Here is a 9743-nt window from a genome sequence, read left to right as displayed (position 1 = left end):
AACCTGTGTCCTTTATAACCTTCGAACAGGGGAGGTCAGCAGTGTCCCCCTGCTGGTTTGGCATCTGCAGACTAGTTTCAGGGTGTTGCCCCTTGTCAATGCAGAGCAGCCAAGCCGTAGCCAGGCGGCGCTGCTGACTATCTGATCGAAGGTTATTTATCTAATTTCAGTGGAATCTATCCACTGGTTTTCAGAAATAGAGTTATTAATATTTCTAAGTCTATATATATATATATATATAAATGAAATCATTTGTTGATTGCTTTCAAACATAATTGTATGTATGTATATGAATATGTGCATGTGTGTGTGTACTCAGATGGCTGTATGTATATGTGTGTATAGTTTTCTTTTTATGTCACCTCACTGCTTGACAAATTGTGTTAGTTTGTTAACTTCTCCATAACCTAGCAATACAGCAAAGGCAACTAACAGAATAAATATCAGGTTTTAAAAAATAAATACTGGGGTTGTAAACCCTTCAAAGTTGTACCCCAGTAAGGCTGCAGTCCAATGACTGAAACAAGTAATAGATGATAAATGAAAACGGAAGATAATTGTTGTCAGAAACCAAGGGATATACTCAGTACTGTTCTAAAGGAATGCATTCAATGGAATGGTTTATTTTTTACTTTGTTTTTTCTCCCCCAAAGCTGCCATAACTTAGACAGGGTAGCATTCTGGAGCCATCATTGTGATGTACTTTACTTGAAAGGAAAACAAACAGTGGTGTTGTATGATTCAGACTTATGCTTCTCTAGTCTGTATTCCATTACTTTAACCCCATAATACTGAATACATAATACTGAATAACGTAAAAGTGGTGTTATTGTATGGGGCTGAGACATGGCGAACAACAGTTAAGTCAAATAAGCAAATACAATCATTCATCAACAGATGCTTGCATAATATACTTAAAATTAGATGGCCTGAACACATAAGCAATATGGATCTATAGCAAAGAACAAATCAAGTTTCGATTAGGGAGCAAATATTTAAGAAAAAGTGGAAGTGGATTGGTAGCACAATTAGAAAAGACACACCAAATGTAGCGAAAAGTGTTTTACAGTGGAATCCAGATGGATATATTAAAGAGGGGTAGGCCTAAGAACTCATGGTGTAGATCAACACAAAAGGAACTAGAGAAAGGGGGACATTCATAGCAGAGTATAAGTACAGAAGCGAAAAATTATGCAACATGGAATTCAGTTATAAGTGGCCTATACTCTGTGTTGGAGGGTTAAAGGCAAGAAAAAAATAACTGAATACATACATTTTGATTTCTAACTTAATTCAAATTTGGTGGATGGAAAAGTGATATATTGACTTATATCAGGCCCAATGTTTAATTGATACTTTATTTTATGAATCACAGGAAATTAGATGGTAACATCAACTTCTTCAATAACTGAACTGTGGAGCACCCTATTATAAAAGGATTGAGGATATATAATGATAGCAGAGAATTATATAAGCTGGTTGTGTGGTGTTTAGATGACAGATTTGGTAAAGGGAAGGCTAGTGACTGAATTGATAGACAAGCATGCAAAATACTACCTTCTATTTAGCTATATTCTTTTACATGGATACAGTTATGGGTGAGTGATTAGGAAGTTTGTTTCCCAACTACATGGTTTCAAGTTCAGTTTTCCTGCACGACACATTTTGCAGGTGTCTTCTACTATAGCTTCAAGCTGATCAAAACCTTATGAGTGGATTTGGTAAATGGAAACTGAAAGAAACCTCATGCATATATACGTATGCTCGTGTGTGTGTGTGTATGTGCAAACCTATTTTGACAGCACATGATTGTTGGAAATGAGTGCCCCTTCCATACCGGCAGAGTCCTTCCTTCTCAATATTCTGCAAAATCATGTCTGGACAAAGGTACATATTACCTTGCTTAGAAAAAAAATGAATGTTGGTGACAGGAAAGTCATCCAGCTTTCAGAAAATCTGCCTCTATACACTCAGTCCAACTCGGGCAAGCATGGAAAAATTGATGCTAAAATAATGCTGATGATGATGATGATGATGACGTTGATGTACTGGAATCAATTATTACCACAATACAGCTTTATCCGTCTGTGCTGGCAAAATAAAGCAACAGTTAACCATTGGAATCAGTTCATTTGATGATGTCATCTCCATAAAATATGTGGCCTTGCGTTCATAAGAAATGTAATAATATTCTTGGTAGCTTTAGAAACATTTCGAAAAATTCTCAAGATGTTTAGTTTTTCTGTTGTCTAGTAGCATGAAAGTGCAGCAAGGCCTACCAGAGAGTGGGATCTGTATGACAAGGGATGGGGTATTTTGGTATTGTGATACTCATTAAGATAAGTAGGGTAATTTGAGTAGTGGTACATAAGTAAAAGCTGTGTCTGGTGGTTGTGGTTGTGGTTGTGGTGGTGGTTGTAGTGGTGGTGGTGGTATTGGTAGTCTTCTCTTCTGTGGTTGTTGTGATAGAATGATGTTTAATGATATTTTTAATCATTTCATTTGGTTTCCTTCACATTCCTGCTGATATAGAGGCTTTCAACATCAGCTTTATAGATAAGGGCTGGTCTATTTGGCGCCTTCTATTGTGTTACGTATCAGAGTATCACGTTCAAAGATTATGTTGTAAACATGTCTGGAATACAGAGTTTAACTGTATATGGTAAAACTCTGAGAAATCACTGAAAAACAATCTCACATAAACACGCACATGTATATAAAGAGAGTGAGAGTGAGAGTGAGTGTGAGAAAGAGCTATATAGATATATAACAGATATACAGATATAATTGAATTATTTCAGGGAATACTATACATGTTAATTCACTTAAGTAATGTGCTCTCACACACATACTTATTTCTAAACACTTTCCCACATAAACGAACATGAAAGAAGCACATACACATTTACACATACATATTTATATATGTATATTTTAAAAATATTTATAAGCTAAATATTATTGCTTATATATGTATGTATGTATGTATGTATGTATGCATGTATGTAAGTATGTATGAAGTGCATGAATTCATGCATACATATACACAGACATACACACATATCATAGATAAATAGATAGATAGATAGATCAATAGATAGATAGACCAACAAAAAAGAGGCAGAGAGATAGATAGATATGTATGTCTCTGTGTGAACAAGCATATTTTGAGCAAATATGCCAAAATGATTCATTATATAGAGCAATGTGTACATGGGCAAGTGTACATAAATTTACAAAAACATTTAGATTTATCGACATCTCTTGATCTTTTTAGGTATGTCTGTGTTTTTGAGAAGTTTACTTCCCAACCATGTGGTCTTGGGTTCAATCCCACTGCATGGCTCCTTGCGCAAATGTACCCCACCTCTACTAAAGCCATGTAAGTGGATATGGTAGACAGAAACTGAAAGAAGCCCACCACACACACACACACACACACACACACACACACACACACATGTATGTATATGTATGTGTGTGGGTAAATATACAATTAACTCAGCTGCAGAATTGAGTTGGTGTATTGGCCTTTGCTTTTCCCTTGGATAACATTGGTGGCATAGAGAGGGGAGCCTGGTATGCATGGGCGACTGCTAGCCCTTCACAAAAACAACCTTGCCCAGACTTGTACCTTGAAGAGGAACTTTATAGGTGCAGTCCCATGGTCATTCATGGCTGAAGTGGGGCTTTACCTTGTCTGAGTGGGGCAGCAAAAACTTCACCTGTTGAAGTATCCAGCCAGCAATCTCTTTTCAGCATTATTTATCTTGAACTGCTTTCAGCTACCATGACTTTCTCTCCAACAGGTTTCATCAGATGTTTGAGTTCCAAGCAATTATTTTACTAGAAATAGCACAATGATCTTACTGGAAAATTGCAGTAGCTGATGTTATTATGAAAAGCATCTAACTTCAAAGGGAAATGATGTAGCATGCTATTCTTTGACAAACCCTGGTGTGTCAAATCCTGGTAATTAGGTTTCTTCATTTGGTGAACTATGACAAATTTGTTCTTCCAGAACAGTGCGAATTCAGTTACAAATATGGTTTTATACTTTGGATAAAATAACCATGTCTGCTAAGAGTGAACTTACTCCCACTTTTTCTGCATAAATGAGTTTTTTTTTGTTTATGTTTTTAAAGTTCACTTGTATCTCTGACTTGCAAGCTCAATGCCAAATTGTCTTCAATAACTCATTACCTTCCCTTTGAAAATTGACATTTTGGGGTAGTGATTCCTGCAGTTTGTTGGGTTTAACCCTGCAAGTAATTCATTTAGTACTTCCTGTGAGGACCCTGTCATGCAAGCCTTTCCACAGTGCTTTGGGATATTTGGTCAAAAAAGGATTTAAGTTTGCATAATCAGTCCTCTTCTTTGAGACACAATTTTTAGTTTCTTTGCAGTTGGGAAGGAGTTAGTCCTACACACATGAGAAGAAGGCCAGCAAATTCTAGCCTGTACTCCAGAGATTCTTCCAGGACAGTTATCATTCTGGTAACTGGTGCTAGTACATTTGTTGATCCTTGAGGGCAGGTACTACCATTTTCATGTGATAATCATCCTCTACTTTCTCTCAGACAAATACGATACAAGTTTTCTGTTGCTCCAGGCATTTGAGTTACTTCACCTCTTGATGAAAAGTCTTAGTAACCATTCAACAGTTTTCATCAACCAAATTTTGCCAGAGTTTATAACAAATGTCACTTGCCCAAGGTGCTTTGCTGTGTAATATAATCCAAAAGTAAATGGTTGTGAAGTAAAGTTCTTAACTGCAGAATCATACATACACCTGCACACATAATTGTACAAGCACACACATTCGTAAATACATGCACATGTAGACATGCACACATGTAGACATGCACACATGTACGCACACATATAAGCAATGAAGGTAAACACAAAAGACAACACCACCCAGAGAAATTGAGAGAGAGAGAGAGGGAGGAAGAGAGAGAGAGAGAGTGGATGTAATTGTTCGTTGTAAACTACAGTAAATATAAAACATTGATTTATTGAATGTTTTGTTCAAAAATCTATTGTTTTGTTCCTGCCTTCCCATTTTCCTTCTTATATATTCTCTACCAATCCAATTTGTATTATATTCTTTAGGAAAAATCAGGACTTGTTTTGTTTCTTATATTTATGTATGTACAGTGTCTATGTGTATATATACATGTGTGTGTGTGTGTGTGTGTGTGTGTGTGTGTGTATATATATATATATATATATATATATATATATATATATATATATATACACACACATATGCACGCACATACATACACACACATACAAACACACACAGGTATATGCATACACACACATGTATTCCCTTCACTTTTTATTATTGTTGTTATCTTTAAAAATACTTTTCCTTTTTAAAACTTTCATATACTTATTGCATCTCTTTTAATTTTATTTTTATTTTCACTTTATACACCTGAACTATTTTCACTCTTTTTTTTTTTCATTAATTTTCCTTTTCTCATATCTTTTTTTCCTTTAGTGTTGTTTTATCTTTATTTGTTTTTATCTGTATTTTTTTCTTATCCCTTTCTTGCTGAGTAATGGTGCTTCTACCCCCCAACTTCTTTGTCACCATCATTAATACTATTCTTACTGCAACTATCACTGTCATGAACATGACAGCAACAAGTACGAAACCCCCACATGGTCATTTATCTAGATTAGCGTTTCTCAACGTTTTTACCCTTGGGCAACCCTTAAAATAAATTACATGTCTCAAGGAACTCCTGCACAAAAACAATTATATACCATATCTTTCTCATATGTTTTTCATCAAAGTTCACGTGATACCACCTGGCCCATCAGGAATCACCACTGAGATGCTTAAAATATCAGGTGATGTAAGTTATGGTCTTGTCACCCGCATCATAAATCAGGTAGTTCATGAAGGAGTCATACCCAATGGCTGGTGTAGCAGCACCAAAGTCAACTGCTACAAAAGTAATGCTTTAGATAGAAATAACCACAGGGATATCAAATTACTGGATCAGGGGATGAAAGTTACAGAGAGGGTCATAGCCCAACTAATTTGGGAGAGTGTTAGCCTAGAAGAGATGCAGCTTGGTTTTGTGCCAGGCAGAAGCACCATTTATGCTATATCTCTGGTAAGGCAACTGCAGGAGAAACATCTAGCCAAAGATAAACCTCTGGACTTGGCTTTTGTTGACTTGGAGAAAGCCTTCGACAGGATCTTCCGATCCCTTATCTGGTAGTCAATGCAGAAACTGAGGATAAACAAGTGGTTGGTAAGAGCTGTACAAGCCCTGTACAGGGATGCTGTCAGTAAGGTGAGGATTGGCAACAAGTATAAGGAAGAATCCCAGGTAGAAGTAGGGGTTCACTAAGGATCAGTCCTCAGCCCCTTCTTATTCATTATAGTCCTCCAGGCATTAACAGAGGAATTCAAGACAGGCTGCCTCTGGGAGCTCCTCTATGCTGATGACCTTGCTCTAATAGCTGAGTCATGGCCAGAACTAGAGATGAAGTTTAGGGTGCGGAAGCAAGGTCTAGGATTGAAGGGCCTTAGAGTTAACCTAGCAAAAGCCAAAGTCTTGGTAAATAGGAAGGCTGACAAATCACAAACCCCTTCAGGTGGATGGCCCTGCTCAATCTGTAGAAAAGGAATGAGTGGGCCATGACTTCTGAGAACATGTGTAGGCTTGAAAGAAATGAAGCTAATATGATTCGCTGAATGTGTAATGTCAGTGTGCATACATAACAGAGTGTAAGCACCCTGAGAGAAAAGTTGGATATAATTGTTATGAGACATCATAGTAGAATATCTTGTCACCAAATAGGGATGTCATAGGTGACATTCTCATTGCTATTGGTGTTGTAAATGAAGTGAGACTCATTCCAACCAGGAACAGGGTGTTTGGGAGCTGGGTAGAATAGAATAACAAGAATTAGGAACACAATATTGATCTCTGTCAAAATAAGTAGTTAGAAATAGCAAAAGCGAATGAGCAGAAGTTGGAAAGGATGGAAGAGAAAGAAACTGGTTGCGAGGGGAAGTAAGAGGAAGAGTAAGCACCACATATTACTGGTGTTTGAATGTATGTATGCATGTGTATGAGTGTGTGTGTGTGTGTGTGTGTGTGTGTGTTTGTGTGTGTGTGTGTGTGTGTGTGTGTGTGTGTAGCAAGGTTTAGCTAAATATGCAAGGTTTTCATTTGTGTATAGGTTAAATAGTACCTATTGTATGATGTGTATATCATTTTGTCTGTATTTGTGCGCACATATGAAATGAATAGTTAAGCCCGTGGTCCCTTGCATATATGATATGTTTAGTCTAAATGGATATATATGTATATACACTCACACATACACACGCATGTAGATAGACACATTGCCCAAGAGACCCATATATATATATAACTAGTTAAATAGAAAAACAGATATATTGATAGACAGATAAGTAGATAAATTATTGAAATGACAATAATTCTATAATCACAAGATCTTATAATTATAATATCCTATTAGCTATTTATATATCATGCTTAATATAAGTCCATCATGATAGGCAAGTTTACTGTAGTATTTATCCAAAGATAACATCTCTTATGGACACACTCTGTTTAAAAACATATATATATATATATATATATATATATATATACACACATATATACATATATATACATTGTGTTTTTGACCCTTCAGCATTCATATTTACTCTGTCAAATATAAAGCATTTTTATTTACATTGTTTTGAAGTAATTAGACATTACTTTGTAGCTTTGGGATATCAATGATGTGGTTGGTTTTTTTTTGGCTTGATATTATAGGCTAGATACAAGAGGTGGGATCTGGCCAGTCTGAACTTAAAACCGATAAAATAAACTGGCCACATCTGGCCAGTTTAAAGGCTAAAGGGTTAAATACAGCACGTCCAGAACAAATTTTATCTCTGGACAAATGCTGCCATAAATTTTCCTATCGCAATGCATTTACATTAAGTATGATATATAAATGGCATCTTAAATGTCTAATGTTTGTGTCAGTTAGTTTATATTATCTTCTGATACTAAGAACAATCCCACATCATTCTCAACAAATGCGTATTCTGGCTGTTTTCTCAACAGGACTATTTACATACAGTGTTAGACTTTAGAGAGACTGGTATTTCATAGGGAATTGTATTCTTAATGTAATGTTGTTGATGAATCACTATGGCAGTTGGTGCCATCTCAAAGCATTGCTCACTGGAGAGTGGCCCAGGGGCCTCACAGGTCTAGAAGCCCAATTTTGAGCTATGTATGATATGATTTGCTGTCAATATATAACTACTGTAGGGTGGCAAACTGGCAGAATAATTATCATGCTGGAAAAAAACTTTAGCAGCATTTCTTCCGACTTTACATTCTGAGTTCAAATGTTTCCAGGATCAACTTAACCATTCATCATTTTGGAATCAATAAAATAAGTACCAGTTGAACTCTGGGATCGATGTAATTGACTTACCATTCCAATGAAGTTGCTGGCCTTGTGCCAAAATTTGAAATCAATATTTCAATACTGTAGGGTGGCAAAATGGCAGAATTGTTACCTCGCAGCATTTCTATTTCTTCTGATTGTATATTTTGAGTTCAAATGTTGCCAGGGTCGACTTTGCTTTTCATCCTTTTCAGGGATCAATGAAATTAGTATCAACTGAGCACTGGGGGTCAATGCAATGGACTTACCCCTCCAATAAAGTTGCTGACCTTGTGCCGAAATTTGAAATCAATATATAAATAGTACAGGGCCCAGAGCAGGGATTTTTCTTAGGGGCCTATAATGCTGCTAAGATGGCTCTGATGATGATTTCTGACAACCTCCATTGTTTCTATTACAGGCTTAATTCTACCGACAAGCTTTCACACAGTTTCCAGCCCCAAAAGTTGCCTCACTAGGCTATTGTCGACCTGAAGATAAGGCAGAAGAAAGGCACACGTACACAGTGGCACATAACTGGATTGAATCCAGAACCTTGTAACTAAGGAGCAAATTTGCTAACCACGTTGAACATTTCACCACTTAGCATATATATATAACACAATAACAATACACATGCATATGCATGCACATACATACACAGAACTTCATAAAAAAAAAAATTACAGCCAATCATAAGTTGTAAATATATTTGGAAATAAATTACAAATGGAAAATTACTTCATTTTTTTTTCTTTGCGTGTGTGTGTATATGTGTCTGTGTTTTTAAACATTGAATATATTTGAAGAGAAACAGTAAATTTTCTATTTTCAGTTTCTTTGTATTATACCTATGTTTCATTAAAATAAAAATTATCTTAACATTGATGTTGACATTGTTATTGCTGTTGCTATGGTTCTATATGCATTCTTTCTTTTTCCCCTATTTTAATTTTGTTATTTTATTTTTATTTCATTTAGCTATTATGATATATTCTGTGGATTGGATAGATGGATGGGTGTAGGGAGGAGAGTATATTTTATTTTATCCTAATGATTTTACTAATAAGTATGTGAATTAGTTTCTTTGTGGAGAATTGAAAATTTTGTCGAGAAAAATATTTTTATGCAATGTTCAATAAAATTTATTTTCATCATTATTATTATAACATCATCATCATCATTGTCGTTGTCGTCATCATCATCCTCATCGTCGTCGTTGTCATTGTTGTTGTTGTTATTAATGTCATCATCATCATCATCATCATCATCATCATCTTCATTATCATTAT

The sequence above is a fragment of the Octopus bimaculoides genome, chromosome 8 (assembly GCF_001194135.2).
Source record: "Octopus bimaculoides isolate UCB-OBI-ISO-001 chromosome 8, ASM119413v2, whole genome shotgun sequence".
NCBI classification, from domain to species: Eukaryota; Metazoa; Mollusca; class Cephalopoda; order Octopoda; family Octopodidae; genus Octopus; species Octopus bimaculoides.
This window is presented reverse-complemented; position numbering follows the sequence as displayed.